The sequence below is a fragment of the Erythrolamprus reginae genome, unplaced genomic scaffold (assembly GCF_031021105.1).
Source record: "Erythrolamprus reginae isolate rEryReg1 unplaced genomic scaffold, rEryReg1.hap1 H_38, whole genome shotgun sequence".
Lineage (NCBI taxonomy): Eukaryota > Metazoa > Chordata > Lepidosauria > Squamata > Dipsadidae > Erythrolamprus > Erythrolamprus reginae.
Genome location: NW_027248493.1, coordinates 148,335 through 162,689, shown reverse-complemented (window position 1 = coordinate 162,689; position 14,355 = coordinate 148,335). Strand labels below are relative to the sequence as shown.

Genomic DNA, 14,355 nt, shown 5'->3' with positions numbered 1-14,355 from the left:
TGGGCAAAGGAATAAAGAAAGTATAAACCTGGGTGAGAGCAGGACGGCGCTTTTTTAAGCTGCAGCAGGGGGAAAAACTTCAAAACAATCAAAATTCGGAGGGGGGAATAAAAAGATGGCAGGGCCCATGGGCCAACACTGACTGAACTGGATCCATGACGCCATTTTGACATCACCAGCGGGTCACTACTGGATCAGGTGATCCGGTCCGAACCAGCAGGAAACCACCCTTGTATCAAACTCCAAAAATCTTTCCAGATTGCTATTGATCTGACCTTGGATGGGGCATTGATTCAAAGAGGCATATGCAGCCAACTTCTTCATTTAATGTGTTCCTCCAGGTGTTTTTATGGGTATTATCTTCTTATAGAAGAGAAGGCCCACTGAGAAAACCAGCTGAATGTCATTGGTGGAAAGCACTAGCAATAACTTCTAGCCACATTATCCAACTCTGACTTCCCTAGCTTTCCTAGTCTACCCCAAATATTTCTAGATAGAGCAAGTGTCAACACTTGCTTCCTTTTTTTGAGATAGTGACACTTTTCCCCATTAAACTATGGAACTACCGGTAAGTAGAGTTTTACAAGATGAAAATACCTCAGTAATATTTTCCCAAACAATTTATATATATATATATACAATTCAGTATCAGGGTCAATGACTGTTTCTAGATTAGAATAAGTATAAGTCTATTGCGCCCATCCCAGGGCATGATCTAATATATGAAACTTCAGAATCTCAGCCTCCTCAAAAAGAAAATAAATGAGTTTCATAAAAGAGTACATAAAGATTAGCAAAATTCTCATGGATATTTGTTTTTATAAACAAGCAAAGCATATTTTCTCTATATTATGGTACCTCCACTTAAGAACTTAATTCGTTCCATGACCAGGTTCTTAAGTAAAAACGTTCTTAAGTAGAAGCAATTTTTCCCATAGGAATCAATGAAAAAGCCAATAATGTGTGCAAACCCATTAGGAAAGAAATAAAAGCTCGGAATTTGGGTAGGAGGAGGAGGAGGAGGAGGAAGAAGAGGAGGACAGTTGCTGCCAAAGGAAGAAGGTAAGGTGAGGGCCCCCTTTTACCTTTCCGCGCCCAGATGCTCCAGGAGGCAACCTTGCGCCGGGTGTATGGGAGGCAGCGCAACGGAGTCACCACAGTGAAGTGGTTTATTCCCTCTCCAAGTGTGCAGATAAAGGAAAATGCTCCATTCGCTCTGGGCTGCCAAAACCTCCTTAAGCGCCACCGAAAGGCTCCTCTGGCAACCCAGAAAAGCCCAAAATGGCTGAGATTAAAGGGGGAATGGCAGGAAACTGGCCAGGCTTTCGTGCCGCTCTCAAATTTCCTGGGAAATTTTTCCAGGCTCGGGTTCTTAAGTAGAAAATGTTTCTTAAGCAGAGGCAAAAAAATCTTAAGCACCCAGTTCTTATCTAGAAAAGTTATTAAGTAGAGGCTTTCTTAAGTAAAGGTACCACTGTATTAGGTATATAAAAGATATACATATATAGACTTAAATTACCTGGATAGTTTAGCTCTACATATGCTACTTGTATGAACTCTTGAGACCATACTTCACACATATATTTTCCATAATTTCCGTCTTTCAGTTTGGAAATCTTTAACTTCACTTCTATTATTCGTTTTCCAAAAAAACCCTAACACACCAAAAGAAAATATAAACAGAAAAAGAAAAGAAGAAAATAATTAAGAATCATTATATTGATTTATATGAAATTGGGTCATGCTCAGCATCTTAATTTCAACACATTTAAATTAAATTGCATGTATTCAGAATAGAAATGTAGATCTTCTCATTTTCCCAGCATTAAAGCAAAGCCTCAACTTTTGTTTTACTCACATACCAAAATTTACTGTGGCATAAGAGTATCAGGATAATGTAAAACAAGGAACATGAAATAATTTTATTAAATATATCTGTTTAATGCTATCTACTCTTGTGACAATAGTGCGCCTATTGCCTAAAACTAAATAACTTCACAACTACTGGAAATTCACAGAATACATGCAGATTTCAATTAAAATAATATGCCATATACATAGTTTTTTTTAAAAAAAACCTTGTTATCTGCTGAAAAAAATACCCAGATCCTCAAGATGATGATGATGATGATGATGATGATTATTATTATTATTATTATTATTATTATTATTATTATATTATTATTATTATTATTATTATTAGTAGTAGTAGTAGTAGTAGTAGTAGTAGCAGTAGTATTAATTAGATTTGTATGCTGCCCCTCTCCGCAGACTCGGAGCGGCTCACAACAACAAAATACAGTACAAATCTAATGATTAAAAACAGTTTAAAACCCATTAATATAAAAAACGGTCATACAACCCAAACAAACCATACATAAAATGGAACGGCCCGGGGGAATCAATTTCTCCATGCCTGACGGCAGAGGTGGGTTTTAAGGAGTTTGCAAAAGGCGAAGAGGGTGGTGGCAGTCCTGATCTCCGGGGGCAGTTGATTCCAGAGGGTCAGGGCCACCACAGAGAAGGCTCTTCCCCTGGGGCCCGCCAGATGACACTGTTTCATCAACGGGACCTGGAGAAGGCCAACTCTGTGGGACCTAATCGATTGCTGGGATTCCTGCAGCAGAAGGCGGCCCCAGAGATATTATGGTCCGATGCCATGAAGGGCTTTATAGGTCATAACCAAAACTTTGAATTGTGACCGTAAACTGATCGGCAACCAATACAGACTGCGGAGTGTTGGTGTGACATGTGCATATTTGGGAAAGCCCATGATTGCTCTCGCAGCTGCATTCTGCAAGATCTGAAGTTTCCGAACACTTTTCAAAGGTAGCCCCATGTAGAGAACGTTACAGTAGTCGAACCTCGAGGTGATGAGGGCATGAGTGACTGTGAGCAATGAGTCCCGGTCCAGATAGGGCCGCAACTGGTGCACCAGGCGAACCTGGGCAAACGCCCCCCTCACCACAGCCGAAAGATGGTTCTCTAATTGTTAGCTGTGGATCGAGGAGGACGCCCAAGTTGCGGACCCTCTCTGAGGGGGTCAGTAATTCCCCACACCCAGGGTTGAGTCTGAGTCTGTTGACACCAATCCAGACCCTAACAGCCTCCAGGCACCGGCACATCACTTCCACTGCTTCGTTGATTAGACATGGGATGGAGATGTACAGCTGGGTATGATCAGCATACTGATGATACCTCACCCCATGCCCCTGGATGATCTCACCCAGTGGTTTCATGTAGATATTAAATAGCAGGGAGGAAAGGACCGACCCCTGAGACACCCCACAAAGGAGAGACCTAGAGGTCGACCTCTTACCCCCCACTAACACCGACTGTGACCGACCAGAGAGGTAGGAGGAGAATCACTGAAGGACAGTGCCTCCCACTCCCAACCCCTCCAACCGAAGCAGAAGGATACCATGGTCAATGGTATTGAAAGCCGCTGAGAGCTCAAGAAGCACCAGGACAGAGGATAAACCCCTGTCCTGGGCCCGCCAGAGATCATCCATCAATGCAACCAAAGCACTTTCTGTGCTGTAGGCGGGCCTGAAACCTGACTGCTGAAGGCCTAGATAATCTGCTTCTTCCAAGGACCCCTGGAGCTGGAGCGCCACCACCTTCTCAACAACCTTCCCCATAAAGGGAAGGTTGAAGACTGGACAATAGTTGTTGAGAATGGCTGGGTCTAGGGAAGGCTTCTTGAGGAGGGGATGCACAGGTGCCTCCTTGCAAGGAGCCGGGAAAGACTCCCTCCCCAAGGAAGCATTGACAATCTCCTGGACCCAGCTCCGTGTCACCTACCTGCTGACCAAAACCAGCCAGGGGGGACATGGATCCAGCAAACAGGTGGCGGAACTCACAGCTCCAATGGCTTTGTCCACTTCATCAGATGTCACCAGATCAACTCTTCCCAGACAGATGGACAAGGACGGGCCCAGTCACCTCGACTGGAGTTGAGGTCCGCCCGGATCTGAGTGACTTTATCAGCGAAAAATGTGTTAAAATCCTCGGCACTACTCTGCAAGGGCTCACCCACTCCCCCCTAGTTAAGAAGGGAGTGGGAGCGGCCTGGCAAGATTCCGCTGATGCAATCAAGGCGGCATGATATGCGCATCTTGCCGCCATGAGCGCCACTTTGTAAGTCTTAATATGAGTTCTTACAAGTGTTCGGTTGGATTCGGACTTACTCTTCCTCCATCGATTCTCTAGACGTCTCTTCTGGCGCTTCAACTCCTGGAGCTCCTCGGTAAACCAAGGGGCTCTCTGGTGTCCAGTGCCACTCAGAGGTCACAACGGCGCAATCCGGTCAAGAGCCTCCGTCGCAACCTTATTCCAGGCCACGGCAAGTGACTCTGCCGAACTGTGGATGAGTGCATCTGGTATAACCCCAAGCACCCTTTGAAAGCCCTCTGGGTCCATCAGGTGTCTGGGGCAGAACCACCTAGTCGGTTTTATTTATCCATTTTATTATAAAATGTCTGGAAAGCACTGAGAAGCACATTTTAGGAATTCCTATTAGTATTGTACATTGATGCACTATTAGTAAATTAACAAGCTATTGCAGATAAATGAATTTCACAGTGACGCTTGCTTCATTATGTAAATATCTAACCCCACAGCACAGAATGACAATGTAATAATTTGGAACCCCCTGGAAAAACAACATATTGTACTTACTTATCCTTCTCATCTGTGTTTAATGTCTCATTATTAAACTTCCAGCTTACAATTACAATTTCATCCAGAGGACCTGCTGAGACATTACATACCAGGTCAAATCTGGAACCTGCAATTCACAAATAATTATAGTAGGTGAATAATCATAACATTTTAGAGTTTGCCTAGGACTATTAAAAATGGTTTCTTTTTCAAATGAAGTAATTACTTACCTGGTTTTACTTCAATTGAGTTATTATTTGGATAAATTATATCTGGAATGTTTTTCTCTGGTACTTCTAAAACAAAAAGAAAATACTGAAAATGAGTAATTATAAAATCAATGCTACTTTAATTTTTAGGAATGAAATTTATTGCCACAATTAGAGCTCTTGGTTACTGAAATGTTGTGCCAATGCCTCATAATTATATAATCGGAAAAGTAGGTTTGTGATACAAATCTATTATTAAAGCAATAGTAACTTGAAAATAAAAACATGTACTTTGTTCTGAACGTGCTTAGATTTTGCTGATGCAAATCTAATCATTTACATGATAGCAGGTAAAATATATATAATATGTTCAGCAGAACCTCAATCAATTGTGTAATCAATGTTGGGATTTAGCCGGTTCACACTACTTCAGGAGAACCATTTGCTAACTTTTTGAGCAGTTCGGCAAACTGGTTGTTGGAAGAAATCTCCTTCCAACAGTCTTGTTTTTCCCACTTTACAGGGCTAATTCTATCAGGAAAGTAAAAAAGAAACATTTTGGTGTGTTTCTAACCTATTCCTGCTTATTTTGCTTGTTTTCAGAAACTGTCTCTCTGCTTGTACATTGTAACAGCAGTTGGTGCTTGGCAGTATAGTCAGATTTTCTGTCACCTGAACTCTGGGGGGGGGGGGGGAGGCTTAATGAGGAAGAGTTTAAAACTTTTTACACTACTTTAGTGGTTTCTGGCACTATTCTTTTGGGGTGTACTTCAAAGAGGCAGGATACAAGTTTGGCACTGTCTGGTTTTTTTAAAACTGCATTTCTGGGAGCATGTGATCTTTCTTTAAATCTGGATGATTTCCTTGGGATATCTTGTGAGGTGAGTAAGACCAGCTGCTATCTTTAAATGGTACAAATGGACCCAAGGATTGCTTCTCCTAGGTGTGAAAGGCTGCTTTGTCAGGTCACTGAGCACAGGAGACTCTTGTCTATGGGAATTCTTCAATCATCCAGGTCATCCCAAAGGTGCTTTTTTCAAAAGTGTTGCAAGAAATATCCATTGAGTCAGTTTCAAATGGGGAGAAAAGCATTGGAAACATGGAGGCTGATTGGAAAGATGGTTTATTGGTGAACAGGACCACATGGGTTTGAGGTCCTAGGCAGCTGACCAATTGTTTTTATGAGTTCATGGATTTTTATACAGTTTGTTCTACAGAATTTTGTAATTTAGAGGCTTGTTTTGCGTATTTTGTTATTTGATTTTTATTAGTTAGTCTTCCGAATGCCAGCAATGAGTTGGGGTTTTTAATCTTGTTTAACAAATGTAATTAATCCTAGATGCTGGCTTCCTTGGGGTTTTAATCCTGTCTTTAATAGGTACCCTGCCTGATTTGTAACTCTGAATTGCAGGTATTGCTCATGAAAAGGAAGGTATTCAGACAGAATGGTTTAGGTTTCCATGATGGCTGTGGCTATCATTGATCTTTAGTGTTTATTCCCTCATTTCTAATCTAATTTTTGGTATTTAACACAGCTTTTTGCAAGCAAAGAAGCTTTTTGTATTTTTCTACAGGTAATCCTTGCTTTACAACAGTTCATTTAGTGAGCATTCAAAGTTTATGAAAAAAGTGGCTTATTAACATTTTTCACACTTATGACTGTTGTAGCATCCCCACAGTCATAAGAAGCTGGGCGAGGCAAAGCACCCCTCCATGTGAATGATGTCAAGTTGGCCATGCTCACCCAGTCAATTGACCACCAGCCACACCTACCCAGCTGGTTATCAGGGCAATAAACCAGTTGTTAAATTATTTGAATCTGAACATTGCATATAGTATCTCAGAGACGGTGGGAATAATGTAACAAGGCTACATTGCAAATTTAGGTTGCGGGTCGCATAGATTAATTTATTTTTAAAATAAATTCTATTCTGTGACATACCATTAACTACAAGATGAAAATTACATACCAAAGGTCTTTAGATTGATGGCTCGTGAAATATTATATTCTTTTCCCATATATATATGTTTAGCTCTGCATATATAAATTCCTTCATCTTCCTTAGTTACATTTTTAATTAAAAGATGTTCTCCATTATACTTAAATTTCGAGTCTTCATATAAAGGCACATAGCATTTCTGAAACAAAAATAAGCCATTATTATAAGAATAGTTAATATCAAGCTAAACTCTTTTATCAAACACATACTTTATAATCAAAAAAGCAACATTAAACCAGTCCATATTTGCAAGCTAAAGAAAATTTATCAAAAGGACTAGCAAGCGGTCCCTTCCAGCCCTGTTATTCTATGTTCTGTATTCTATTATGATGGAGACAAAGGTACAGGTAGCATATTTGAGATAAATTTAGAAACAATTTATATTTACTGAAGTGTCTGCGTGACAACCAGCCGGGCTGACAGCCGCAGCTATTGGTGCCTTATCCAGGGTGCTGATTGGACGCGTATACTTGGTAACACTGTAAGCGGGAAGGTTTACTGTTTATGTATTGGTTGCTGCCTCAGCCAGCTCTATGTATAAAGAGCTGGGGAGGCTCTGTTCTCTTATGTCTGTGCCTGCCTGCTTTGGCATGTGTTATAGCAATAAAGGCCTGTTTCTTTTACGAACTCCCTGCTTATTACATTGGCGACGAGGATTCCACTATTTTGGGTAATTATTTCCTGTCAGGATGTCTACCCAGTTAACTTTTGCTCCTTTTAACCCACAAGGGGAAACGTGGGATTCGTATGTGGCCAGGTTTGATTGTTTCCTAATCTCAAACGGCTATACTGAGATCTTCGGGGATCGGAAGAGATCGTATTTCCTTGGGTTTTGCGAGCCAGAGATGTTCGAGACTGCCCGAGCGTTGTTTGCCCCGGTCTCTATCCATAATGTTCCGTGGGAGGAATTCCTTAAAACACTGCGGGACCATTATGCTCCGGCTCCCTCACGCTGCGCTCGCCGCTATAAGTTTTATCATAGGAATCAGGAAGACGGAGAGTCTATTAATGACTTTGTGGCTGCTCTCCGCAGGGCAGCTCTTTACTGCGAATTTGATAATCTGAGCGATTATTTGCTGGACAGATTAGTTTTCGGAATTCGGGACGGCCGTCTCAAGCGGTGTTTGTTAGCCATTCAGGACTTGACTTTCCAAACCGCCTTGTCCGAGGCGAGAGCTTTTGAACTGTCATCTCAGTCTTTAGTGGCTATGGACAGTTCTGTCAATCTCACTCAGAAGAGCGTTCCGGTGGCGGCCAAAGCAAAAGTTCCTTCCGAGGGGGATGAATTGGCGGTGCCCGAAGAAGAAGAAGTTTGCCGGCTTGCGGTCAATCATGGCCGCGAGCAGCCAGCTGCCCGCCCCCGTCCCCTGCTGTCTCCTTGTAGGGGGTGCGGGGGTAATCACCTCAGAGCCAATTGCTCCTTTCGGGGTGCAGTTTGCTGGCGCTGTGGGGCAAGAGGGCATGTCGCCAAGGTCTGCTGGTCTCGCAGATCTCCGCCACCAGCAGCAAGGGATCAGAGGGACTCCCCAAACTTCGGCTCCAGGATGCAGAGGAGGTCCTCCTATGCGCGCAAGGAGGACTGCAACGCAATTTACACCGTGCCTCGTCCGGTGCCAACTTATGTCCATGAGATGTCCTCCTCGATGGACAAGATTTCGGTGCAGGTTCTCTTGGGTCAAGCGTCTTGTTCTATGCAAGTGGACACGGGGTCAGCTCATTCGCTCGTCTCATGGTCTACGGTTAAACGCTGTTTCCCGACTTTGAAGAAATCTCGCCTTCAGCCGTGTCGCTTAAACTTACGGGACTACCAGGGGGGGGCTATTCCAGTCCTGGGGGAGGGCAAATTTACTGTGAGGTTCAAGACTTTTGTGGGGAAGTTACCATTAATAGTGGTTAATGGACCTTTCTCCGATTTACTGGGATTCGACTGGTTCAAATCATTGGGTTTATCTGTGGTGGGGGTCAATGCTCTGAGGGAGGGTTCCGGGTTTAACCGCTGGGCAAAAGAATTTCCCTCTGTATTTGATGGCAAATTGGGTTGCTATTCGGGATCCAATATTTCCTTCAGTCTGGACCCCCAAGTGCCGGCGGTGCATTTAAAAGCCCGCCGCGTGCCCCTTCCCCTGAGGCCCAAGGTGGACGAGGAGCTGGATCGTTTGATAGCTCAAGGTGTTTTAGAGCCCGTTGACCAGGCTAAGTGGGAAACCCCTGTAGTGATAGCTGTCAAGGGGGATGGGGGGAATTCGCCTTTGCGGAGATTATAAATGCTTCATTAATAAGGCGCTGGCCCATCACTCCTACCCGCTGCCAGTGGTGCAGCACCTTCTATATTCGTTGGGAAATGGTAAGGTTTTCGCAAAACTCGATCTCACGCAGGCTTACCAGCAGCTCCCTGTGGACCCCCAGACAGCCGAGGCGCAAGCCATTATTACTCATCGGGGGGTGTTTAAGTGTAACAGACTCCAGTTCGGTGTCTCGATAGCCCCGGAAATTTTCCAAGGGTTAATGGAGCGTTTGTTGTATGGCATAGAAGGCACCGTGCCTTACTTCGATGACGTGTTGGTTTCAGGGAGTACGGTTGAGGAGTTAGAGCTGAGAGTAAGGCAAGTTCTGACTAAGCTGAGGGACGCCGGGCTTAAGTTAAAATAAAAAAAATGTGTGTATGGTGTCCCTGAAGTAGAGTTCCTTGGTTTTACAGTGGACGCCGAAGGGATTCACCCTACGGCAGAGAAAACGAGGGCTATTAGAGAAGCGCCGAGGCCACAGTCCAAATCAGAACTCCAGGCGTTTTGGGGGCTTTTAAATTTTTACGCGGTGTTTTTGCCTCACAAGGCGTCGGTGGCAGAGCCCTTGCATAGACTTTTAGACAAGGGGGCGGTGTGGCATTGGGGCAGGCGAGAGGAGATGGCTTTTGAAGCTGTTAAGGGCATACTTACCTCTAACACCGTGTTAGCCCAGTACTCGCCTGCTTTACCATTGGTTTTGACATGCGACGCGTCCCAGTATGGCGTGGGGGCAGTGTTGAGCCATAGATTGCCCGATGGAAGGGAGGCTCCGCTGGCATTTTTTTCGCGTACCTTAGCCAAGGCGGAGCGAAATTATGGCCACATTGACAAGGAGGCTTTAGCCCTCGTTGCTGGAATCCGTCGATTCCATGATTATTTATATGGGAGGCATTTTGAGCTGATTACGGACCACCAGCCTCTATTGGGTTTGTTGGCAGGGGACCGTCAAAGCCCCATTGTATTGTCCCCATGGATGTCCCGGTGGCTGGTGTTTCTAGCCAATTATAGCTACACGTTACGGTATAAGCCTGGCCGGCACATAGCTCATGCGGATGCATTGAGCAGATGTCCCCTCTCTGATTTTCTTTCAGATCCTGCACCTGCTTGTGAGGTGCTGTCTTTAGGGGAAGGGCCCTTGTTAGTGGATGCCCTAGAGGTCGCCCGGGAAATGGCACGAGATCAGGTACTGGCTAGAATTAAGCAGTGGGTGCTCAGGGGGTGGCCCCCGTCCTCCCCGGGGGAAGTGTTTGATCCTTTCTTTCGGTGCAGGAATGAACTTTCGATGGAAAGAGGCTGTTTACTCAGGGGCAGCAGAGTAGTGATTTCCCCAAGCTTGTGTGACAGGGTGCTATCCCTTCTGCACAAAGGGCATCCGGGCATTGTCCGAATGAAAGCCCTAGCCCGGGATTATGTGTGGTGGCCTGGCATGGATAAGGAGATTGAACATCGGGTGGCTGGTTGCAGGTTATGCCAGGAGAGCCGACCCTTTCCTCCCCGTTCTGACCCTTTATGTTGGGAACCTCCTGTAGGGCCTTGGGTGCGGCTGCACCTGGATCTGGCTGGCCCCTTTTGGGGTCAGAATTTTTTAATTGTCGTGGATGCCCACTCTAAGTGGCTGGAGGTAGCTCGCCTGCGTTCTACCCAATCGCAGGCTATCATTGAGGTTTTGGAAACTCTGTTCGCCTCGCACGGGTTCCTGGACCTTGTTGTTTCGGATAACGGCCCCCAGTTCACGTCGGTGGTGTTTGAGTCGTTCCTGGGGGGTGTGGGCATCAGGCACGCATTGGCATCACCTTGGCATTCCGCTAGTAATGGTCAGGCCGAACGCATGGTTCGCTCGACCAAAGATGCCCTCAAAAGAATGCCACAGGGGTCGTGGCATCAGAGGTTGACAGAATTGCTGCTTGCGCAGCATTCCACCCCATGCATGGCAACCGGGAAGACCCCGGCAGAGTTGTTAATGGGAAGGAAGATCAGAATATCCCTGGATAGATTGCACCCTTTGTATTCCCAAGCTGCCCAGTGGCCAGAGCGACCGGACAGGAGGATAGAGGTAGGTGATTCGGTTTTTGTCCGCTCATACGCGGGTGGTCAGAATTGGGAAATGGCTACCGTCAGGAGGGAATTGGGTCCTCGCTCATTTGAGACGGAGTTAGGGGATGGCCGGATTTGGAAACGGCATCTTGACCAGATCAGACTTAATAAGGCAGGGGCTCGGGAATCAGCTGGGATCAGTGACAGGACAGAGGGGTCGGATGGGAACGCTCTCCAGGCTCAGGGGACAGAGGGAGCCCAAGCGGGGTTTAGCCCGGAGAAAAGCCAGCCTGCAGCGGTATCCAGCCCTGCCCCTTTACAAGGTGAATTTACCCCAGGGTTAAGTCCGAGGGGTGTTGTGGAGCCCCGGCGATCCGGACGAATTTGCAAAAAGCCCGCCTATTTACAAGATTTCATTTGCTCCAATCAAAGGAGAAGGAGTGAAGTGTCTGCGTGACAACCAGCCGGGCTGACAGCCGCAGCTATTGGTGCCTTATCCAGGGTGCTGATTGGACGCGTATACTTGGTAACACTGTAAGCGGGAAGGTTTACTGTTTATGTATTGGTTGCTGCCTCAGCCAGCTCTATGTATAAAGAGCTGGGGAGGCTCTGTTCTCTTATGTCTGTGCCTGCATGCTTTGGCATGTGTTATAGCAATAAAGGCCTGTTTCTTTTACGAACTCCCTGCTTATTACATTTACAATTCATACAAACCTATTCTCAGAATGTGAATGCAGAATAGTTAAGCCCAGCTTTTGGTATATATCTATTAATTTGAAAACTGGAGAGACAATAGCTAAGCAAGGTAGGCAGTGAGAGGATGTTAGCCATAATAACTCATAGCTAAAATGAAGTTGAATGGATGAAATATTTGTTCCAAATAACAACCCAATAAATTTCCAAAGGAATTTATTTAAAATATTAAAACATTAAAACTAAACCACTGATGATGTTATCTCATTCTGTAATGAAACGTCTGCTAAGCTCAGAGAGCACGAAGTCACAATAAAACATATTTAAATTTATTTTATATCCCACCTTTATTTTTACAGGTAACTCAAGGTGGTGAACATAACCAGCACACCTTCCTCCTCCTATTACTTACCTGAAGACACCAACTAATTATGGAAAGATGGATAACATATGGAAAAATAAGGATACTGGGAAATAAGTGAAAACTAAATAAAATGAAACATTTGTAAACTTCTTGGCCAAAAAAGAATAAAAAATCAATGTATTTATATCAGCATTGCAAAGACTTGAAAGCATATTTATGGTTCATGTTGGAACTCCTCTCAAAAACTGTTAAATGAAGCCAAGCAGGAAATAATCTGGCTCTTAAACAATATTAAAGATTCTCATTTTATAACGGAAACAAAGTTTGGAACTGCAATCAAAACAATTTTGCCTGAAAAATGCATCAACGATAAAGTGTCGGTATGATAAAAGGCCACAAGAGGGCAACAGATTCTTGACATGAAGACAGCTTCATAATATAAAAAGTGGAGGAGAAAATTAGGTAATTGGTACCAGGGATTTCAATGGGCAAAAATATTTTTGATGTTTCTTAAGAACAATCAATTGCTTAAATTGTTATTTGAGAGTAAGATGTTTAAGAGTTTTATTGCCATTCCCAGTCTCACTTTTGTACATCTTATATGCTAAAGTGAGAAATTTCTTGGATTTTGTACAATCCTTGTCAAACCATAGTTTGGAGGTAATAGAGGACCTCTTAGCTGAGAAGTTCTGGTCACAGCTAGTAATGATTGTAGCTTATGAACTATGTTTTTATAGTTCTAGTAAATCTTGGGAAGGCTGAAATAAATAGGACAATAGGACAATCAGCATTTCTTCTGGCACATCCTCAGCAGTTTCTGCAGCCATGGGATACACCGTTTGTACATTCCTTTGTTTTCTCAGGTCAATTTAACAACAGCTTCAGTATACCTTATCAGTATGAGGGCTGTTGCGGCTTGGATTTAAAGCAACCGTTCCCTCTTGGAGAGGCTGTTTCAGAAATGGGCACACTTCGTCTGAGCAAAAGACCCATATTGTAAATATTGAAAAAGTGCTCAGTAAGGACTTCATCTTAAAGAGCATAGATGGAATTGTGGACTGCTTGTATGATAACAAAATTATCATACATTGCCTTCTCGGTGGCAGCCATTCTCCACAGTGGTTGGAGTCAGACTTCATATAGGGTTTTCATCGTTCACTGTGTGCAGTAGTCTATCAGAGTGAATTCACAGTGGAGCAGCTAATTCACAGACAGCCTAACAGCTTTTCTATCACTCCAACTCCATCATTCATTCTGTTGTCATAAATTTGAAATGTAACCTGGTTAGTCTGGAGACTGTGGTTATATTGGTCATCTCTTAGGCCTCTACCTGATTGAAAGTTTTCTTTATGAGTGTTCTTCCCTTTCACATTTTTGGAAGGGAGAAAAGGGCCTTCTCTAGTTTCATATCGATCAGTAGCTGTCCTCCTAAGTCCTTTTGTAGTATTTGGGTGGCTCTTAATAAACTTTTTTCAAACAGACTCTTTCAAACTTTTTTCTTAATAGACTCTTTCAAACAGTCAATCTTATTTATGAAAGTTGATAAAAGTTTATAAATTGAGTTGTCAGTTTGAGCTGTAAACAAACATTGTTTAGAGAGGAAATATGTTACATTTTCTCTTTATAAATTTATTACATTCACCTCTTGTGCAAGGAAAGCAACTGCTGAGTTCCAAGGAGAGCAGCCATTTTCTGCAAGAGAGGAAGAAAGTTCTATATGCTGTTTGCTTTCAAATTCAATTTGTAAGTGCCATTCCACTGAGTCACATAAATTAAATTTATCTGATAAGGCAGTGTTTCCCAACCTTGGCAACTTGGAGATATTTGGACTTCAACTCCCAGAATTCCCCAGCCAGCGAATGCCGGCTGGGGGATTCTGGGAATTGAAGTCCAAATATCTCCAAGTTGCCAAGGTTGGGAAACACTGTGATAAGGAGACTGCAGATGAGTTACTTACTGGAACATACTGTTTGCAGTATTATATTCCATTTTCTGCTGCTTCAATGGCTTGGATGAACTCTGTGCTGCAGAATGCTATCTCTTTCTCTTTTCCCCCATTCTTAAAAACCCTTGTTAAAATGTAGCTAAAGCAAATTGGTAGCCTTGCC

The 14,355-nt window shown here is 43.8% G+C and overlaps 1 pseudogene; it reads right to left on the bottom strand.

Moving 5' to 3' along the window:
* The window catches only part of LOC139155645 (interleukin-1 receptor type 1-like), a 44,886-nt pseudogene that overhangs the window by 14,049 nt on the left and 16,482 nt on the right, over positions 1 to 14,355 (bottom strand).